The sequence below is a fragment of the Bombina bombina genome, chromosome 4, assembly GCF_027579735.1.
Source record: "Bombina bombina isolate aBomBom1 chromosome 4, aBomBom1.pri, whole genome shotgun sequence".
In the NCBI taxonomy this organism is placed as follows: domain Eukaryota; kingdom Metazoa; phylum Chordata; class Amphibia; order Anura; family Bombinatoridae; genus Bombina; species Bombina bombina.
In genome coordinates, this window is record NC_069502.1 from 790,483,179 (window position 1) to 790,506,771 (window position 23,593).

A 23,593-nucleotide genomic window follows, 5' to 3' on the forward strand; every position below is an offset into this window, starting at 1 on the left:
TTTATGAGCATAATCTGACAATGAAAATCCCAGTTGTACCCTGGGTTAATGTGGATATCACTGATGCCATAGACCCACTCTTGAGCATCTCACAGCCCAGGGTTTACACACAGGGTTAAAGAACTGTGGCAGCTCCAGGATAAGCCTCAGCCATTACATGGTCATATTGGGATGTCAAGTTCCACTGCATGGATCTGTTGTGTGGTTTGGGGTTGTAGTGTGGTTTGAGAATTAGTCTGCAGCCACATGTTGTGATTCTCTTGCTGGTGGCAGTTACTGCAAAGTTGCCCAGGCTGTTTTTAGATGAAGCACATCCCTGGGTTCCCATTATATGGGGTCAGTAGCCAGGGGTAATGGTTTGAAAGGGCTCATGTTGTGACCTGGGGAAGAATGGCTTCTTGCGGGCAGAGACCATCACTGAAACTGTGGCCCTCCAGGTGGTTGCTGGTTGCTACTGAAAGTGTCAATATACTATATATAATCAGCCAACCTTGTTGGTACCTCAGTGGTAAAAAGTCTGCTGTCTTTTACCCAATCCTGGATTTCTGGGTTTGTGTGAGAAAATTGTTCCAGAAGCACAAGCTGGAGTCCTTCATCCAGAGTAGAGACTTAGCATCCATATCACCATTTGGACCTAGTTTTATGTTTATAAGCCTATTCATAGTGGGAATCTTGCATCCTCTTCCCAAGATCCTGTAACTTCCTTCTATGGGCTTCAGGGGTGACAGCATACCTGGGGAGTAGCTGCTCCTTGACTACTCCGTAATCGTGTCTTAAACTGTTAGGGATTTCCCGGTGTGTCTCAGCTTCTGGACTATTATGACCCAGTTCTCCTGATCAATATTTTGATGAAGGGCAGCTTTTTCTTGGTGGATCTTTTATTATTACTTTGAGGCACTGCTCTCCCTGCTTGGAGCAGTAACTTAACTTGCCTAAGCTCCCTCTCCTCCTTTTGAGTCTCGGTCACCTGAGCCATCAATTGTCACAGAATCTGAAGTGGAGGGTTTGAGCTAAAAAAATGCCAACCTGCTCCTCACCTGACTGGCGAATTCACTGTAGATGCTTCTGATCCACTGCTTTCTTTGCCACTTCCCATTAGTTCAGCAATAAAGGTAGCCTTACTTTTGTTATTGGCTCAAACTCTAGAAGATCTTTATGCGTTTATCTTTTAAGCTGGCTGAGGGGAGAAGGGTAATCCCGCCGCTTGCAACCAGTTATGATGACGCCTGAGAGCATGGACCCTGATATGAGGTCCAGAGCAGTCCCGCCATGCTGTACGCCCTTCTCCAAGTGCCACAAGAGAACTACAGGTACGAGAATTACAGCGTTTGGGAGTGATACTCAGCTGCCAGTCCTCTCTGCAGTGATTAAAGGGACAGAAAACCCAATTTGTTTTTTTTTATGATTCAGGTAGTGCATGCAATTTTAAGCAACTTTCTAATTTACTCCTATTATAATTTTTTCTTTGTTCTCTTGCTATCAGCACCAATCAGCAGGTGGTGTACCAAAAATGGCCCAGCTCCTATGCTTACATTCCTGCTTTTTCAAATAAAGATAGCAAGAGAACGAAGAAACATAATTAGCGTAAATTAGAAAGTTGCTTAAAATTGCATGCTCTGTCTGAATCATGAAAGAAAAAAAATTGGGTTTTGTGTCCCTTTAAGCTCTATAGTGAAAAAAGCTCTTCCCTCCCATGCAAATATAAGACAAAGCTTAGTGCAGTAGAAAGTAACTCACTTAAATTGTCAGGACACAGGCCAATGACAAATTTTCCCATGCTCTCCTCCCTTGTGTCTAGATCTCACTTGGAGATAAACTTTCTCGGGCATAGCAATTACCACTGCCTCTTTAGTGTCCAGTAACTTTAACAAAAAAAGCACCAAACTTCTAGAGGCAGCAAGTGTTTGGTATCATTTGAAAGCTCTCGTTCAGGGTACCGGGTGCTCACAAAATAGCCAGGATAGGTATGGGGTATTATATTTATTATATTATAATTATACACGTCTGGGCAGCTAGAAAATGCCCTGAAAATATTGTGGCTAGGAACTGTCTTTTCTCTTGTTAAGTGTGTTCAGTCCACGGGTCATCCATTACTTATGGGATATATTCTCCTTCCCAACAGGAAGTTGCAAGAGGATCACCCAAGCAGAGCTGCTATATAGCTCCTCCCCTCACATGTCATATTCAGTCATTCTCTTGCAACCCTCAACAAAGAAGGAGGTCGCGAGAGGAGCTGGAGTTTTTACTTAACTATTCTTCAATCAAAAGTTTGTTATTTTAAATGGCACCGGAGTGTGCTGTTTTTCTATCTCAGGCAGTATTTGGAAGAAGAAACTGCCTGCGTTTTTTATCTATGATCTTAGCAGGCGTAACTAAGATCCACTGGCTGTTCTCGACATTCTGAGGCGTGGGGTAACTTCAGAAACTGGGAATAGCATGCGGGGTCCTCCGCAAATGAGGTATGTGCAGTACTTTATTTTCTGGGAATGGAATTGACTAAGAAAATACTGCTGTTACCATATGATGTAAGTACAGCCTTAAATGCAGTAGTAGCAACTGGTATCAGGCTGATAAATGTATGCGCAGTCGAGTTATATTCTTGGGACTAGAATTTGACTGAGAAAATACTGTTAACACTGAAATAATACTTAAGCCTTCTCTGCAGTGGTAGCGACTGGTAGCAGGCTTAGTGATAGCTTTACATGACATTGAAAAATGTTGTTTTTTAATAAAACGTTTACTGGCATGTTATTCGTTTTTGTGAAGGTACTTTGGTGATAAATCGCTTTGGGCATGATTTTTTTCCACATGGCTAACATATTTTTTCTGCATGGAAACCGTTATATCAGGGCTCCCACTGTTGTGACTGGAGTGGGAGGGCCCTTGTTTTAGCGCCTTGTTGCGCAGTTAAAATTATTGCACAGTCTTTCTGCTTCTTCCTCCTTGATCCAGGACGTCTCTAGAGAGCTCAGGGGTCTGCAAATTTCATTTGTGAGGGAGGTAATCAGTCACAGCAGATCTGTGACAGTGTGCTGACTGTGATTAAAAGCGTTAAATCTTAATTGATATCTGTTTTATCCGTTTTGGGTATTGAGGGGTTAATCATCCTTTTGCTAATGGGTGCAATCCTCTGCTAATAATACACTTCTTGTTAAGAACTGTTTAATTATTTTTGAAGCGCTGCAGCGTTTTTTATATTGCTTGTAAACTTATTGAAAGTGATTTCCAAGCTTGTTAGTTTCATTGCTAAGTCTGTTTTAAACATGTCTGATTCAGAGGAAACTGTTTGTTCATCATGTTCAAAAGCCAATGTGGAGCCCAATAGAACGATGTGTACCAATTGTATTGATATGGCTTTGAATAAAAGTCAATCTGTACCGATAAAGAAGCTATCACCAGACAACGAGGGGGAAGTTATGCCGCCTAACTCACGTGTCAGTACCTGCATCTCCCGCTCGGGAGATGCGTAGGATTGAGACACCTAGTACATCTAGGCCCTTACAAATCACTTTACATGATATGGCTAATGTTATGAAAGAAGTATTATATAATATGCCCGAATTAAGGGGCAAACGCGATAGCTCTGGGTTAAGGACAGAGCGCGCTGATGACACGAGAGCCATGTCTGATACTGCGTCACAATTTGCAGAACATGAGGACGGTGAACTTCATTCTGTCGGTGACGGTTCTGATCCGGGGAGACCGGATTCAGAAATTTCAAATTTTAAATTTAAGCTTGAGAACCTCCGTGTGTTACTTGGGGAGGTATTAGTGGCTCTGAATGATTGCGACACAGTGGCAATTCCAGAGAAATTCTGTAGGTTGGATAGATACTATGCGGTACCGGTGTGTACTGACGTTTTTCCTATACCAAAAAGACTTACAGAAATTATAAGTAAGGAGTGGGATAGACCCGGTGTGCCTTTTTCCCCTCCCCCGATATTTAGAAAAATGTTCCCTATAGACGCCACCACACGAGACTTATGGCAGACGGTCCCTAAGGTGGAGGGAGCAGTTTCTACGTCAGCCAAGCGTACCACTATCCCGGTGGAGGATAGCTGTGCTTTCTCAGATCCAATGGATAAAAAATTAGAGGGTTATCTTAAGAAAATGTTTGTTCAACAGGGTTTTATATTGCAGCCTCTTGCATGCATTGCGCCTGTCACGGCTGCAGCGGCATTCTGGTTTGAGTCTCTGGAAGAGGCGATTCGCACAGAGCCGTTAGATGAGGCCTTGAGCAAAGTTAGAACCCTTAAGCAAGCTAATGCGTTTGTTTCAGATGCCGTAGTACATCTAACCAAACTTACGGCTAAAAATTCCGGATTCGCCATACAGGCGCGCAGAGCGCTCTGGCTTAAATCCTGGTCAGCGGACGTAACTTCCAAGTCTAAACTACTTAACATTCCTTTCAAAGGGCAGACCTTATTCGGGCCCAGCTTGAAGGAAATTATTGCTGACATTACGGGAGGTAAGGGCCACGCCCTTCCTCAGGACAGGGCCAAACCAAAGGCCAAACAGTCTAATTTTCGTGCCTTTCGTAACTTCAAGGCAGGAGCAGCATCGACTTCCTCCGCTCCAAAACAGGAAGGAACTACTGCTCGTTACAGACAAGGTTGGAAAGGCAACCAGTCATGGAACAAGGGCAAGCAGGCCAGAAAGCCTACTCCCGCCCCTAAGACAGCATGAAGTCAGGGCCCCCTATCCAGAGACGGATTTAGTGGGGGGCAGACTTTCTCTCTTTGCCCAGGCTTGGGCAAGAGATGTGCAGGATCCCTGGACGTTAAAGATTATATCTCAGGGATACATTCTGGACTTCAAAACCTCTCCTCCACAAGGGAGGTTCCATCTTTCGAGGTTATCGACAAACCTAGTAAAGAGAGAGGCATTTCTACAATGTGTACAAGACCTCTTAATCATGGGGGTGATCCACTCAGTCCCGCGATCGGAACAGGGACAAGGATTTTACTCAAATCTATTTGTGGTTCCCAAAAAAGAGGGAACCTTCAGACCAATCTTGGACTTAAAGATCTTAAATAAATTCCTAAGGGTACCATCGTTCAAGATGGAAACCATTCGAACCATCCTACCCATGATCCAAGAGGGTCAATATATGACCACGGTGGACTTAAAGGATGCTTACCTTCATATACCGATTCACAAAGATCATTATCGGTACCTGAGGTTTGCCTTTCTAGACAGGCATTACCAGTTTGTGGCTCTTCCCTTCGGGTTAGCCACGGCCCCGAGAATTTTTACGAAGGTTCTGGGCTCACTTCTGGCGGTACTAAGACCACGAGGCATAGCGGTGGCTCCGTACCTAGACGACATTCTGATACAAGCGTCAAGTTTTCAGAATGCAAAGTCTCATACAGAGATAGTTCTAGCATTTCTGAGGTCGCATGGGTGGAAAGTGAACGTGGAAAAGAGTTCTCTGTTACCACTCACAAGGGTTCCTTTTCTAGGGACTCTTATAGATTCTGTAGAGATGAAGATTTACCTGATGGAGTCCAGGTTATCAAAGATTCTCAATGCTTGCCGTGTCCTTCATTCCGTTCCAAGCCCATCAGTAGCTCAGTGCTTGGAGGTAATCGGCTTAATGGTCGCGGCAATGGACATAGTGCCATTTGCGCGCCTGCATCTCAGACCGCTGCAACTATGCATGCTCAGTCAATGGAACGGGGATTACTCAGATCTGTCCCCTTTGCTAAATCTGGACCAGGAGACCAGAGATTCGCTTCTCTGGTGGTTGTCACCGGTTCATCTGTCCAAAGGAATGACCTTTCGCAGGCCAGATTGGACGATTGTAACAACGGATGCCAACCTTCTAGGCTGGGGAGCAGTCTGGAATTCCCTGAAGGCTAAGGGATCGTGGACTCAGGAGGATAAACTCCTCCCAATAAACATTCTAGAATTAAGAGCAATATTCAATGCTCTTCTAGCTTGGCCTCAGTTAGCAAAGCTGAGGTTCATCAGATTTCAGTCGGACAATATCACGACTGTGGCTTACATCAATCATCAAGGGGGAACCAGGAGTTCCCTAGCGATGTTGGAAGTCTCGAAGATAATTCGCTGGGCAGAGTCTCACTCTTGCCACCTGTCAGCGATTCACATCCCAGGCGTAGAGAACTGGGAGGCGGATTTCCTAAGTCGCCAGACTTTTCATCCGGGAGAGTGGGAACTTCACCCAGAGGTATTTGCTCAACTGATTCGTCGTTGGGGCAAACCGGATCTGGATCTCATGGCATCTCGCCAGAACGCGAAGCTTCCTTGTTACGGATCCAGGTCCAGGGACCCGGGAGCGGTGCTGGTAGATGCATTAGCAGCCCCTTGGGTTTTCAACATAGCTTATGTGTTTCCACCATTTCCGTTGCTACCTCGGCTGATTGCCAGGATCAAACAGGAGAGGGCATCGGTAATTCTGATAGCGCCTGCGTGGCCACGCAGGACCTGGTATGCAGACCTAGTGGACATGTCGTCCTGTCCACCATGGTCTCTTCCTCTGAGGCAGGATCTTCTAATTCAGGGTCCTTTCAACCATCCAAACCTAATTTCTCTGAGGCTGACTGCCTGGAAATTGAACGCTTGATTCTATCAAAGCGTGGGTTTTCGGATTCGGTTATTGATACATTAATACAGGCTCGGAAACCTGTGACAAGAAAAATTTACCATAAGATATGGCGTAAATATTTATATTGGTGCGAATCCAAGAGTTACTCATGGAGTAAGGTTAGGATTCCTAGGATATTAGCTTTTCTACAAGAGGGTTTAGAAAAGGGTTTATCCGCTAGTTCGCTAAAGGGACAGATTTCAGTTCTGTCTATTCTTTTACACAAACGTCTGGCAGAGCATCCAGACGTCCAGGCCTTTTGTCAGGCTTTGGCTAGAATTAAGCCTGTGTTTAAAGCTGTTGCTCCTCCGTGGAGCTTAAACTTGGTTCTTAAAGTTCTTCAGGGTGTTCCGTTTGAACCCCTTCATTCCATTGATATTAAGCTTTTATCTTGGAAAGTTTTGTTTTTGATGGCTATTTCCTCGGCTCGAAGAGTCTCTGAGTTATCTGCCTTACATTGTGATTCTCCTTATCTGATCTTTTATTCAGACAAGGTAGTTCTGCGTACTAAACCTGGGTTTTTACCTAAGGTTGTTTCTAACAGGAATATCAATCAAGAGATTGTGGTTCCATCATTATGTCCTAATCCTTCTTCAAAGAAGGAACGTCTTTTGCATAATCTAGACGTGGTCCGTGCTCTGAAGTTCTACTTACAGGCAACTAAAGATTTTAGACAAACTTCTTCTCTGTTTGTCGTTTACTCTGGACAGAGGAGAGGTCAAAAGGCTTCGGCTACCTCTCTCTCTTTTTGGCTTCGTAGCATAATACGTTTAGCCTATGAGACTGCTGGACAGCAGCCTCCTGAAAGAATTACAGCTCATTCCACCAGAGCTGTGGCTTCCACCTGGGCCTTTAAGAATGAGGCCTCTGTTGAACAGATTTGCAAGGCTGCAACTTGGTCTTCACTTCATACTTTTTCCAAATTTTACAAATTTGACACTTTCGCTTCTTCGGAGGCTGGTTTTGGGAGAAAGGTTCTACACGCAGTGGTTCCTTCTGTTTAATGTTCCTGCCTTGTCCCTCCCATCATCCGTGTACTTAGCTTTGGTATTGGTATCCCATAAGTTATGGATGACCCGTGGACTGAACACACTTAACAAGAGAAAACATAATTTATGCTTACCTGATAAATTTATTTCTCTTGTAGTGTGTTCAGTCCACGGCCCGCCCTGTCTTTTTCAGGCAGGTTCTAAATTTTAAAATTATAACTCCAGTCACCACTGCACCTTATAGTTTCTCCTTTCTCGTCTTGTTTCGGTCGAATGACTGGATATGACATGTGAGGGGAGGAGCTATATAGCAGCTCTGCTTGGGTGATCCTCTTGCAACTTCCTGTTGGGAAGGAGAATATATCCCATAAGTAATGGATGACCCGTGGACTGAACACACTACAAGAGAAATAAATTTATCAGGTAAGCATAAATTATGTTTTTAACACTTGAGTGGCTGAGTTGTACAAAAAGCAACATACTTCAATAATTTAAGGAAATCGTTAACATAAATTGGGACAAAGTATTCTCTAATAAAAATGGATAACATTTAAACTTTGTTAAATAAATATACATATCAACAAATACCACATGGTTATAAAAGTAAAAGAAATAAATCCAAGTCAATGTACTGTAGCTAAATAAAAATGTGTTAAAAGAAACATAGAAGGATTGTAACAAAATATGCAAAAAAGCAATTAAATTAGCCAAAATTGAAAATGAAAGATTAATTGCAAAGGATTCTAAGTCAAACCCTAAAAAGTTTTTTAAGTATATAAATGGAAAAAAATCTAAGGACAATATAGGTACATTAAACTGTGTGATGCTTAGCATGATTAACAGTGACAGGGAGAAGGCTAAGGTACTAAACCAGTTCTTGTCTTCAGTATAAACAAGAGAGGTACCAATGGGAGATACTTTGAAACAAACTAGAGCACTGGTTTTCAAACCTGTCCTCAGGCCTTCATAACTGGCCACATTATGAGGATATCTGAACTGGAGCACAGGTGAAATAGTCAGCTGATTAAGAAACATGGTTATTTTACCTGCTTTCATCTAAGATGATCCTGAAAACCCGACCTGTAGGGGAGGCCTGAGGTCTGGTTTGAAATCCATCTAACTCGTACATAAAAGCCCATACCATTTAACTGGGTTATCTCTTGGGCACTGGTTTTCAGACTTGTCCTCAGGCCTCCCCAACAGTCCAGGTTTTCAGGATTTCCTTGGATAGGAGCAGGTAAAATAACCATGTTTATTAATCAGCTAATTATTTCACCTGTGCTCCAGTTCAGATAGCCTCAAATGTGTCCTGTTAGGGAGGCCTGAGGACAGGTTTGAAAACCAGTGCTCTAGATTATATCAGGAAAAAAAATGGATAATGTTAAAGTAAGGCCCAGATGGAATACACCCAAGGGTTTGAGGGGAATTTAGCACTGTTATAGACAAACCTCCACTCTTAATTTTTCAAGATGTATTATCCTCAGGCATAGTACCCCAGGACTGGCATAAAGCTGATGTTGTGCCACTCTTTAGAAAGGGAAGCAGGGCTGATCTAGGAAGCTATAGACCAGTTAGTCTGACATCAATAGTGGGGAAGATACTTGAATGGATTATTAGGGATTATATTGATGAGTACATGCGTGTAAACAAGATTATGAGTTCAAACCAGCACCATTTTATGAGAAATAGATCATGTCAAGCTAATCTATTTAGATTCTACAAGGAAGTAAGTAAAAATGTAGATACAGAGGAATCAGTTGATGTAATATACTTGGATTTTGCAAGGGTGTTTAATACAGTGCCACACGAGAGATTAGTGTACAAAATTAAGGGATTGGGAAAAGATGAAAATGTTAGATAACTGGATAAAAGACAGGGAGCAATAAGTAGTAGTAAAAAAACGGATATAATAGGCAGATAAATGGAAAATGAGATTTAATACTGGAAAATGCAAGGTTCTACATTTTGGAAGTAAAATATGCAGGCAATCTATTATTTAAATTGGACTAGATTTAGCCAAACAGAGGAGGAAATGTGTTTGGGAGTAGTAATAGATAACAAACTAAAGATGGGTGCACAATGCAGGGCAGTGGCTTCTAAGGCTAATAAGATACTAGCATGTAGGGGGTGGAGCTAAAATCCAAGGTGTTTAGACACACTTGTTCAGAGCTCCCACTGTAAACTATTACTTTTTTGAAGTTTGAGGCAATTTATAAATACTTTTTTTGTTTTGTTGGGTCGCGCTTATGGATCACAGCCGACCGACTGCATCATCTAACATGTTTGAGCTGTGTAACCCTTATGGTGAAGCCTTAACTGTCCAAGTGAAGGATTGCTACCTCTTGATTGCGAAGGATGCCGTCCAGGGAGACCTCGGGGCCTAGACTGCTACTATAGGCATTGGAAGATTGCGCTGTTTGCAACAACCCCACACTAGAGAACATAGCAAGCTGGGCCTTGCAACTCCGGGGAGTCATCGGGGTCGCCACCCCCTCACACATTGCAACCATAAATTCAACCTACACCCCTCCTGCTAATTTCAATCAGGAGCTCAGCGTAACATTTGTGAATACCTGGCACCAGATCTCTATACTCAACCCTCAAAATGTACCTATTGGCAGCCTAGGGCCCTCAGGGGAAGTGGGAGTGACCGAGTAGTGGGAACGGCTGTCATTTTCATAGCAAATGCCACATGCCAGACCAAACTTTAGCACTACTTTCTGGAACTGTATAAGACTGACTCCTGAGCCCATTGAGGGTCACTATAACTTACATCCCTCCTGCAATCATTAATCAGAGGCTCAGTGCAACATTTGTAAGTACCCTGCACTGCATCCCTATACACAGCGCTTCTAATTCACATACCAGCAGCCTGGCGCCTTAAGGCAAAGTAAGATCAGCTGAGGGGTGGGAGCAGCTGTAATCTTTATAGAGACTGCTACTATAGAACATACAGGGTTAGTTGCCAATACAGATCATAGTCCAGACTTTCTCTGTGAATACAATCACAAAAAACAAAGGCTCCTCCTAGTGTGATACTGTAGATATGGGTGGAAAGATGAATAAAAGCTAAATGGATACTCACAGGTGGAGCAGCACCCAAATGTGCTAAGTCAAGCGGACTGGGAGTTTACAGTGTCCCAGCTCACTGTCTCAGCATCAGTGCCGGTATCCGTGAAGTCCTCAGTGGATATAAACAAGCTCAGACTCTCATAATAGTGTTTAAAAAACCACAATTTAATGGCAAGTAAAAGTCAGATATCAACCATATGACTCTGATAGTAAAAAGGACAGAATGCAGCGCGTTTCTCAGACTGCTGTCTGTTTCATCAGGTTTCTCTCAGATCATAGTCCAGTCCTGCTTACTGGAACAGAGTGAGACTGACTGCTGAGTCCATAGAGGGTCATTGTGGCGACACTGACTGGAGCACCCAGGTAATATTGCATTCTTTTTGAGTAATTGATACCAACCCTAAGAACGTCTGGAGATCCTTCGTGCTGAAAGTGTTTTCCGGCACTACTGTACAGAACACACACCAAAACATCTTCTTAGTTCTTACAACCACTTGCATCCACATCTTGGTGACTAACTTTGAGTGAAGCTTTTTCTGTTGTGCCTTTATACACCCACCTTTATGCCTCATTGCTCTCTGTCCTCTCCCGCTCCTGCTCAGTTAGTTTGAGCGGGTTACATCACCATTCCTTTTCCCTCCTCTAGTAGGACATATCACCCAGTACCTGAGGAGAGAGAATAGGGTGTTTTTCACTATTTTATACACAGTGTTGCCTACACCTTGCAACATTGTGATCCATGGCTGTCATAATATCAGTATCTCTTTACAGCCTGTCCCTTTAATTATGTCTGTTGTGTTCCTTTATAAGCATCCTAGCTCCTTTGCTCATTGCTTGTTATTGAGGAACCTCCCCTGGTTTCATTTGAGCCACTTACTGCCTTGTTCAGCTGCTTCCTGCAACATAACCTGGAAGTCTGCCTTCAGATTCAGTGTGCACCTGGACACCTCCTTCTTTCAGACTGGAGCTTTGCAGTCAATTACTTACTGCATTACCATACTACTACAGACTGTTGCTGTTTGAAGTCTCGCTTTACTGCGTTATTTTCCCAAGTTACCTCAGTTGTCCAGCTTCTGATACTATAACCAAGACTTTGTTTATCCTGCTTGTGATTGAGGAATTGAATCACCCAGTTTACAAGTTCCTTTGCTTAATGCTCTTATTTTTTCTTAATGCTGTTAACATCGATGTAGCAAATTATCAGCATCTTTATTTTTATATCTTTTCTGAGTCCACACTGTGATTATTACATTTGCAAATGTTACATTGAGATCAATTACTAACCACTATATTAAGAATGTATTGTTAAAGTTAAACTTACATTCTGATAAGGTGGGATATAAAAAGTCTGCAGTTAGTTTTTATTTCAAAACAGTATGTGAAGTAAAACTAAAGCAGAAACAACACTACTTAATTTTTTCTATATATTTGACTAAATCTGCACATTTGATTCTTTTACCTAAGGAACATTTCTGATTATCAGCAGCTGTGACAACGGCACACTTTGGGATCCCTGAGAACTCTTGGAGCTCCTTCCTTGCTTTTCTAGTGATCTCTAGCTGGCGCCCTAGGGACTGTTGCTTCACTTGTCATCACTATCTGTGATCTTTTCAGCAGTCACCATCAAAACTACTGAGGGGTGAACCAAGGCAGACTGATGTGGAAATGACAGAAACAGTCCTTTTGTCTTAACATGATGATGCATACCCTGAGGCCCTCGGTGAACATTCTTCCTTATAGTTCTACACTTGTGTTAACATCTTTTAAAACCCCTCTAAGGGTTTCCCCCCACCACCAACCTTATATCACAATTCTCAAGTCAGCATCCAAGCCTCACACCCTCTCATTTCATGCCTTACCCCTTATAGCGGGTTAGGATTCTCATCCTGAGACTTCATGATGGCACATGCTGCCAGAAAAAAGGTGAAAGGGATTACTACCCCCAAACGAACTGTTGTGGACCACTTCCAACATCCTCTTCCACCTTACGAGGACATTGACGATGAAGTGTCTGACTCTGCGTGTTCTCCAGAGCTCCAGATGGACAACCCATCTTTTGCAAAGGACCTACAGAACCAGGTCAGCTTGTCTCAACATAATAATCTGACACCATTAAAAGCTTGCTCACCTCTCACCATGATTCCCTGTCAAAAATGTTGATTTAATCTACTTCTAAATGGAAGAGAGAAATAGCTGGAATAGGGGAGAGAACCGAGGCGTTAGAATGCAAACAAGAAGACCTGGCCATAGATCATGCTTATTTGCTTAATTATTCAGAGACACTAGCAGACCAGATCACCCAACTTGAGGCTAAACTAGCTGGCCTGGAAGACAGGTCGCAGAGGAATAACATCAGAATCTGTGTCTCACAGTTCCCACGGGACATTTTTATCACTGCTGTAGGGCAGACCACTGATGCCGAGATTCTAATTGACAGAGTGCATAGGGTTAACAGACCCCGCAATGTGACAGAGGATAAGCCTAGAGACATAGTAGCCTGCCTACATTACTTCACTTTTAATGAGAAATTCATGAAATCTATCATCAACAAAGCCCTCCTCGCTAGTAAATTTGAATCTTCAAATATTCCCTGATTTGTCTCCCCACACCCTACAGCAATCCTTCCAAGAATTTACCAAAATTCTGAGAGCAAGGGGGATAAAATATAGGTGGGGCTACCTAGTCCGCCTTTTCATTACTAAGGATGACCTGCATTTCACGGCTTCTACTTCACACCAGGCCAGACAGTTATTTAAGAAATGGGACTTATTGTCACCTTGTGACCCACTTGATGCCCCTAGCTCTGCCTCTTCCTCTCCACTACCGACGAATGTCCCTATATGGTCGCATCTTCCAAGGCCCAAGCCTGTTAAAAGGCCAGTCTCTACCTCCTCTCCCCATGATCCTCTATAGTAAATTTACCTGTCCTCCTGTGCCTCATAGTCTCTTACTGCCTCACGACTACTACCAGTTGCCCATCCAGTCTCACTTTTGTTCCTACTCTATTCATCAGAGAACTTGTGTGTATATTGTTGCATTTATTTGTGTTGTAACAAGCAATTTGTTTGTCTGTTTTATTTTCACATGTTTGTTTACTTTATGACGTACCTTAAGCCAAAGAACCATAACTAGATTATACATGGTGTTGTTCTTCCTGACTCATAGGGGTTAATAAGATATCTAAGGTACCCAGTGTATGGTCATTTAGAACAATCCTATTCTCTATGCACATCTCTGGTAGTTTGTCTTACAGTCTAATATTTGAAATTCTATTATAATTAACAGATTGATTTATCTGTATCATGCCATGGACTTCAATGTTTTCTTTGTGTATGTTAATCACTTTTGTTTCTATCTAAGGTTCTCATCTAGGATGTTGCTTGAATGTTTTCTTATATTCCTACATTTTCAGTTGGCTACGAGGGGGGATTAGTCCCTGCCAGTCATCTCTGCACCCAATTTCTTCTTGAAGTTGTTCTAGTCTATCTATCTATCTATCTATCTATCTATCTATCTATCTATCTATATATATATATATATATATATATATATATACACACCAGAACACCAGATGGCAATGCTATATTCTCAGTAGCCTCACCAAACCTAGACTACAGATCCCATACTAACACCCCTTCTTTTTACTCTTTCCCCCTCCGCTCTTCCCTTTATTCCTTCCCCCTCTTCTCTTTCTTGTTCTCTACCCCTCCCTTTTTTCTCTCCTCTCCCTAGTTCCCTTCCCTGACTTACCCTCTTACTATGGGCCCTTTAACTATAGAAACCATTAACACCCAGGGTCTTAATGCTCCACTAAAAGGTGCCTATTTGCCAGATATTTGCCCCAGCATAAAGTTAAACTTGTATTTGCCCACTGGGCCCCTTCAATGACATACTTTTGTAATTCCCAATTGTTCACAGTCTGTGTCACATCATCCTATGCATCTAATAAACGTGGAGTAGCTATCCTTATACATAAATCCATCTCCTGTGATATTCTTCATACTGAACATGATCCAGAGGGCAGATATGTTATCTTAATTTGTAACCTCCTTACTTGGTTTTTCATGCTGATAAGGCTGTGCTTCGCACAGGTTTGGGTTTTCTCCTTAAGGTTGTTTCTGATCGCAACATCAATCAGGAGATTGTGGTTTCTTCCTTGTGTCCTAATCCTTTCTCTTCGCAGTAACAATGACTTCATAATTTGGATGTGGTTCGGGCTTTGAAATTCTATCTTCAGGCTACAAAGGATTTTAGACAGACTTCGGCATTGTTTGTTGTCTTTTCTGGGAAGCGCAGAGGGCAGAAGGCTTCTTCCACTTCCCTATCTTTTTGGTTGAGGAGCATTATCCGCTTAGCATATGAGACAGCGGGATATAAGCCTCCTCAGAGGATTACAGCTCATTCAACTTGAGCTGCGGCTTCTTCTTGGGCCTTCAAAAATGAGGCCTCTATGGAGCAGATTTGTAGGGCGGTTACCTGGTCTTCCTTACATACTGAAGCAGCTTTTGGGAGAAAGGTTTTACAGGCTGTGGTGCCCTAAGAATAGCGTCCGCCTCCTTTTTACCCTCCCATTTTCATTTAGTGTCCTCTAGAGCTTGGGAATATGTTTCCCACAAGTAAGGAATGAAGCCGTGGACTCTCCTCATATTAAGATGGAAAACATAAATTATGCTTTCCAGATAATTTATTTGCACTCCATTTATAATCTAGCCCTATATAAGGCAAATTAGAAAAACTATTAAACTCTGTCCCGTGTCCATGACAACCTGCTAACCCTTAACTAATTATTCTATTATAAAAGTAATTTGAGACATTGCAAGATAAACAACTACCCCCAGAAACTAAATTAGCACTGCATGAGGAGATGAGTCTTAATAAGCTTGACAAGTTTGGAACAATAGTACCGCCAAAAAAAACCCAGAGGTTCGTGTGGAAACTATAGGTTCACAGAGCAATATACAGTTTTCAGAAATGCATATCTTATCATCGCTTAGACCAACTGAAGTGTCAGGACTGATGACTAAAGCAAACAATTTGTATAAACAAGTGAAGTCTTAGACCAGTTTACCTACAGCATGACCATGGAAGAATACCCCTATGATAGCAACAGCAGACACCAGTGACTCAGCACTCTCTTGGTAAGAGAATCAATAGGGGCCCCTGTGAAGATTGTCAAGAATGCACTGTCATCCTAACTTGGGAGGCTGAGTTAGGGGCTGTGGTCGACCCGCCGGTAAGCTGCTTTTTTAGTCTAGAGCAGACCCACCAGGGGATAACTGAGAGGTTAAGCAGCTCCTTGAAGGGACTTGAGATCTACGGACACTCAAGATATCTGCAGTCATCCTGCTTCTACAGGCACTGAGGCCTCAACGGGCATTTTTTCCATTTGGCTCGCCTATACAGCTTTCATCGTGAATGTGGGGTGCTTTTTGCTCACACTGGAATTGGCGTTGGTTAACTGTGACTAAACTGTTAGCATTGTGAGATGCGTCCATGTTTCATTTTACCTTCCCTTCTAAATGATGATCCTTAGGTCTCATACTATTATATAGCAAAAAACTAGCCCTTACTCCTCAGGGAAGCCTACATGTTCTAATATGGGACCTATAGTTATTTCAAGATACTGCATCTATTTGTGCATAGGATCATTTTGATATGTACCACAGCACTTGTGTTTATATGAAAGTGATAATGTTAGAGGCGCCTACTACTGGACAATATAAGATAGTATAATAAGGGAGGCAGCTGTATCAAAATATTATAGTGTCAACAAGCATAAATATTTGTTAGCTCAAGTAATATTAATATTGTAACAATAGAGGCAGGTTTACCGAGTAACACGCGTACTTAGCGCCACTCACTTATATACACACCTGAGGAAGTGGTCAGTGGACCGAGAAACGCGTTGTGTGTGATTACTTGTTTTTAATAAAGCCAAAGTTGTTTTCACAATATTGGTCATTACGATTCATCACTATATACGGAGCTTTTGCATCGGTTCCGGGACTTTTTGGGGATCAAGCAGTTCAGCTATCCAGTATACACTATGTTAGAATTTCAACTGCCAAATACAGATTGGCCACCTTGTTCCTGATATTCGGAGTATTTTTGCATCATCTTCTATACGAGAGGATAGCTATCTGGGCAGCTATTAAGAGTCCAGAGTGCAGTTGTAGCACTTCTCAAGTGCCTTACTTCTAGTAAGTACAACTGTTATGTGTGTGTGACGATCCAACACCATTGATTTTGCACTATTGTGGCGCCTTCTTCTTTCTTATACCACTTGTGTTTATATATTGGTAGATGGGATATCCTAGCCAATTGTGCCATGCTCAGAACCCCTTGAAGCCCTTGAACTGTATGCTTCCTTGTGGACTATGTGTGCATTGGTGATCATTAGCTATATTGCCTTGTATATGCTGTTAATTGTTTGTTAAAGTGTTTGCTCTAGAATAGATAAGGTAATGCATACTTGAGACTTTAAGATACCTATTTTAAAGAGTTGTTGATTCCACCAGTTAAGGATTCCTCTGCTTAGTTTTGCATACGGGTCTCTCTTAGGTAAATAAACTGTATTTCTTTCCATAAGGCAGGGAGAGTCCACAACTTCATTTCTTACTGTTGGGAAATACAACCCCAGGAGGAGGCAAAGACACCCCTGCCAAAGGCTTAAATATTCAGGTTTTGCGGTCCTAGCTCACAGAGCTCTCTGGTTGAAATCTTGGTCTGCGGATATGGTTTCTAAATCCAGATTCTCTTTCTTACCTTTCAAGGGTAAGGTTTTATTTTTTCCAGGCCTGGACTCTTTACTCTTACCGGAGGAAAAGGTGCTTTCCTTCCGCAAGATAAGAAGAACAGACCTAAGGAATGGCAGTCCTCTCATTTTAGTTCCTTTCGTTCGGACAAGTCACCGAGAACTCAATCATCCTCCAAGCCTGAGCAACCCAAGAGTACCAGGAAACCTGCTTAGCCCTGGAATTAGTCCAAGCAGACTAAGAAGCCTGCAGATAAATCTGCATGAAGGGGTGGCCCCCAATCCGGGATCGGGTCGAGTAGGGGGCAGACTGTCGTTTTTAGTTTCACTTAGTTTCGCTTAGTTTCAGGATCTTCAGGACCCTTGGGTACTGAAGCTTGTATCTCAAGGGTACAGGATAGGATTCAAATCTCATCCGCTCAGAGGCAGATTCCTCCTCTCCAGACTTTCTACAAGACTAGAAAAAAGGACAGCCTTTTTAGATTGTGTAAGCGATCTATCCTCCTTAGGAGTAATAGTCCCGGTACCTGCATCAGAAAGAGGTCTGGGGTTCTATTCAAACCTCTTTGTGGTTCCCAAAAAGGAGGGAACTTTTTGTCCAATTCTGGACTTGAAGTGCCTAAATATATTTCTAAGAGTCCCCTCCTTCAAGATGGAGACGATTAGATCGATCCCTCCCCTCATTCAGGAAGGACAATTTATGACTACCATCGATCTGACGGATGCATACCTGCATGTTCCGATCCACATGGATCATTTTAGGTTCACTTTTCTGGATCAGCACTTCCAGTTCATAGCACTCCCGTTTGGCTTTCTACTGCACCCAGGATATTTACAAAGGTCCTGGGTGCTCTTATGGCGGTGGCCAGAACTCAAAGAATTGCAGTAGCACCATACATGGACAATATCTTGGTACAGGCACCATCTTTTCGTCTAGCAAAAGATCACTCTTGGATGGAAGATAAACTTGGAAAAGACTTCTTTTACTCCAAATACCAGGGTTAATTTCCTGGCTACGGTTATAGACTCGGTATCCATGAGGATCTTTCTAACAGATCAGAGACGCTGCAGGCTGACATCAGCGTGCCTTCCCCTCCAGGCTGCCTCAAGATCTTCGGTTGCCCAATGCATGGAGGTGATTGGACTCATGGTGTCTTGTAAGGACATTATTCCTTTTGCCAGATTCCGTCTCAGACTTTTACAACTATGCATGCTGAGACAGTGGAACAGAGATTATTCGGCTCTGTCAAAACAGATTATATTGGACAGTCTGTCGAGAGATTTGCTTTCTTGGTGGTTTTGTCAAGATCACCTGTCTCTAGGCATGTACTTCTTGAGACTTGTTTGATATTGACTACAGATGCCAGCCTTTCAGGCTGGGGAGCAGTCTGGGGTGCCAGGAAGGCTCAAGGTTTGTGGACTCAAGAGGAGTCCACTCTTCCAATCAATATTTTGGAACTGCAGGCAATCTTCAATGTGCTGAAGGCTTGGCCTCTTCTGGGTTCCTTTCAGTTTATCAGATTCCAATCGGAGAATATAACAAAGGTTGCTTACATCAACCATCAAGGAGGAACAAGAAGTTCCTTAGTGTTGAGGGAGGTGTCTCCAATCCTAGAACGGGCAGAAGCCCATAGCTATGTGCTGTCAGCGATCCACATCCTGGGTGTGAACAACTGGGAAACAGACTTCCTCAGCAGACAATCATTTCACCTGGGGGAATGGTCTCTTTACCCCAAGGTTTTTGGAGAGATTTGCAGCAGATGGGGGATGCCGGAGATAGATCTAATCTCATCTTAATGCCAAACTACCCAGATACGGGTCGAGATCAAGGGACCCTCAAGCAGAGTTAATAGACGCTCTAGCAGTTCCATGGAGGTTCCGACTCCTATCTCTTTCCCCATTGCCTCTTCTCCCTTGTGTGGTGGCCTGCATCAAGCAGGAGCTAGCATCGGTGATTCTAATTGTTCCATCCTGGCCGCAAAGGACCTGGTTCGCGGATCTGGTGAGAATATCCTCTTCTACTCTGTGGAGGTTACCTTGTCACGGAGAGCTGCTGATACAGGGTCCCTTCCTACATCAAAATCTAGATTCTCTGAGGCTGACTGCTTGGTGATTGAACGCTTAGCGGCATATTTATCAAGCTCCGTATGGAGCTTGATGCCCAGTGTTTCTAAAGACTGCTGCTCCATAACCTGTCTGCCTACTCTGAGGCGGCGGACAGACATCGCCAGAAATCAACCCGATAGAATACGATCGGGTTTATTGACACCCCTGCTAGTGGCCGATTGGCCGCAAATCTGCAGGGGGTGGCATTGCACTAGCAGTTTACAAGAACTGCTGGTGCAATGATAAATGCCGAGAGCGTATGCTGTCGGCATTTATCGATGTGCAGCGGACATGAGCCGCAATATCGGAGAGGATTCTCTTAGAGTGTCATAGACACTTTGGTTCAAGCTTGTAAGCCGGTTAAGGTAAAGGTTGCCAGAATTTTATTTTTTCACCAGAATGGTTTGGAGAAGGGGCGTATCTGCCAGTTCTCTGAAGGGACAGATATCGGTTCTGTCGGTATTGCTGCACAAAAGATTAGCTGAGCTTCCAGATGTGCAGTCCTTTGTTAAGGCTCTGGCTAGGATCAGACCTGTGACTCCGCCTTGGAGTCCCAATCTTGTTCTTCGTGTTTTGCAGCAGGCTCCGTTTGAGCCCATGCATTCTGTTGTCATTAATCTGTTATCTTTGAAAATGTTGTTTCTATTAGCCATTGCCTCTGCTCGCAGAATCTCTGAGAACTCGGTTTTACAGTGTGACCCACCTTACATTGTTTTTCATGCTGATAAGGTGGTTTTACGTACTAGGTTAGGTTTCCTTCCTAAGGTGGTGTCAGATCATAACATCAATTAAGAGAGTGTTGTTCCTTCCTTATGTCCCAATCCTTCTTCAGTGAAGAAATGTTTGCTTCACAATCTGGATGTGGTTCGTGCTTTGAAGTTTTACCTTCAAGCTACTAAGGAATTCATACAATCTTCATCTTTGTTTGTCGTTTATGTGGGTAGACATAGGGGGCAGAAGGCCACTACATCTTTCTTGTCTTTCTGTTTGAGGAGTGTCATCTGCTTGGCTTATGAGAAAGCGGGACAGCAGCCTCCTGAGAGGATTACGGGTCATTCCACTAGAGCTTTTACTCATTCCTGGGCTTTTAAGAAAGAAGCCTCTATGGATCAGATTTGTAAGGCGGCTACCTGGTCCTCCTTATATACTTTGCAGGCTGTGTTGCCCTCAGATTAGGGTCCGCATTTTTCTTTATTCCCTCCCTTTATTCCTTCAGCCTCCTCTGGAGCTTGGGTATTGTTTTTCCAACAGTAAGGAATTAAGTTGTGGACTCTCCCTGCCTTATGGAAAGAAAACAAAATGTATGCTTACCAGATAAATTCCTTTCTTTCCTGGCAGGGAGAGTCCGCAACCCCGCCTGTTAGAATTATTTGGACGGCTCCTTTTTTGTTTTTCTTCTGGCACCTTTATACCCTGATGTTTCTCCTACTTTTCCTCGTTTCCTCGGCCGAAAGACTGGGGGGGATGGGGGAAGTGGGAGGGATATTTATGCATTCGGCTGGGGTGTCTTTGCCTCCTCCTGGTGGCCAGGTGTTGTATTTCCCAATAGAAAGGAATGAAGTTGTGGACTCTCCCTGCCAGGAAAGAAAGGAATTTATCTGGTAAGCATAAATGTTGTTATTTTTAGCAGTGTTGTTAGAGTTTATAAGGAGCTTACGAGATCTGATGTCTTGGGCACTATTATAAATCACTGCTATACCCTAAATACATATCCTATAGAGGTGGAGCTGCTATAAAACACTGCTTTAAAGGGACATAATACTCATATGCCAAATCACTTGAAACTGATGCAGTATAACTGTAAAAAGCTGACCGGAAAATATCACCTGAGCAGCTCAGCAGAGTAAGTTCAGTGTAAAAAGTTATACTTTAGCTGTTGCTCAGCTGCAGGTAAAAATAAATAAATGAAGAAATGAACAGCAGCCAATCAGCATTAGCAGTGCTGAGGTCATGAACTCTTTTACTGTGATCTCATGATATTTGACTTAACTCTCATGAGATTTCATAATAAACTTCCTTAAACTGAATAAGGAAATAAGATGAGTGTGCACGTAAGCTCACTCTCTTAGCTGTCCCGGGACAGACATACTGATTTGCTGCTTAGAAGTCCTTTACAATGGGATGTGGCTACTGAGGAACTTTTTAGGTAAAATATCTTTCTTTTTTACATAGAGATGTTCAGGTGATATTTTCTAGTCAGCTTTTTACAGCTATGCTGCATCACTTTCAAGTGTTTCAACATTTGGGTATCATGGCCCTTTAATCTAGTACTGTATTAACCCCTAGGGAATAAGAGTATATATTCTTTTTTCTTTTACTTAGTTTATTATATCAGAGAAAACACATACTTAGTTTGTCTGTAGAGACCAATTCCCTCATTGCCTACAGATAATTGATAATTCTGTGTAACAAGCGCCCGATAGTCCAGAATATTCAGGAATGATAAGTTGGAAGAGTATTATATATATATATGTATATATATATAGTATACCAACAATTTCCAGCTCTACCCTCCAAGTATCAACCGCCTGGGTGCAGAAATAAGTAATATAAATCATCCAAGCAAATGCACTCTCAGGTCTTTTCAAATAAGTTCTTTTAATGGAACGTTTTCGGGGTTCACAACCCCTTCATCAGCATAAACAAACAGTCAAATATCACACAATTTATAGTATGTCAAAATAGTGTCTCACCAAACAGATTTGCTTTCAAAAGTGCGCCAAATACCGAGTGTGGAACGCATCTTGCGTTCCACCGTGATCATGTCAACCGGAAGTGATGTCACTTCCGGTTTCGCGACATGATAGAAACATATAAACATTACTTTGTTTTACAATTAATAACACATTGTGGTGTACCCAAAATTATCAAAGAGGCAATTTAAGAATAGTGCCAAAAAACAGAAATGATTGCCAGTGATCTGTACATACAATATTCTAGTGTATATCAATCGTCATCTTAACCGTAACTATGGTTACGAGACATCAATAAGTGATTGAATTTATATAGTGGGAAATTTCACTTGTGCAACAAATATGTACAATGACATGACTGGCTACTAATCTTTTAGCAATATTCTGTGTCATGTCAGTTAGCCGCTATGCATGATAATATATACATAGATACGTTAAAAAACAGAAAACTAAATATAGAAATAAACGTAAAACAATAAACTTAAAAAGTGGCTGTTCTTGCTCAGACTCATTATCAAACCATATAGCAATGTGCATTGCCAACTGCAAAGTATATATACTTTATACAAGCAGTGTATCAAAGAATTGTGTTGCAACATTGTTATGTTGCATATTGCCCTAAATGTAAACATGTATATAAGGGATGTACTGTGGCTATTTTGCGTACGGTTTGTTATATTAGCATTCAACCTTAGCCTATTTGAAAGTACATCTATATCCCTCAGATATCTAACCCACTTGTGACAAATTCACTGAATGATATAATTAAATCTCAAGAGCTTCCAAATTTAGCATATTAGGACAAAGAGCAATATATTGAGTCGTGACCATCATTATTGTACCTCAATTCCTGTATATAGACTAAAGTACCCCAAAGGTTATACATGTACATCATGTGATGTATATATATATATAACAAGACAATATCAAGAGATTAAAAATCTTGTGACTCCATAATGATTCAGGTAACAGTGTCCAACATATAGATGACCCAATGTGGACACGTAAGGACAGTTCATCTTGGGGCTTCTTGGTGTTATGTCGCTAGGTTGGTATAAGTCCCAGTTAAAGGTGTAAGGTGCGAAATTGGGTAATTTCACCTTAGAGACCAGGCTTCCACAGCCAAGATGGGGGATAAATTCCTCCACCCTGGTGTGTCGTAAGTCCCCAGTCCACATCGCTCAGAAGAGCCATGGGGCTGGGAGCTACACGTAGCCACAATGACCCTAGGTTATACCCCAAGCATGTAGCACTATCTTATACCCTTAGATAAGATTTTTGAAATCTGGGGTGGTGTTTAATCCGCCTGGATGGATAGTCCCCAATTTAAAGATCCATTGGGCTTCCCGTTTGAGTAGTATCTTGCTCCTAT

At 42.4% G+C, this 23,593-nt stretch overlaps 1 protein-coding gene across 1 annotated transcript in view; it reads left to right on the forward strand.

The window, feature by feature from the left end:
* LOC128656981 (oocyte zinc finger protein XlCOF6.1-like) overlaps positions 1 to 23,593 on the forward strand; it is a 186,739-nt gene that overhangs the window by 104,367 nt on the left and 58,779 nt on the right. The window lies entirely within an intron of this gene.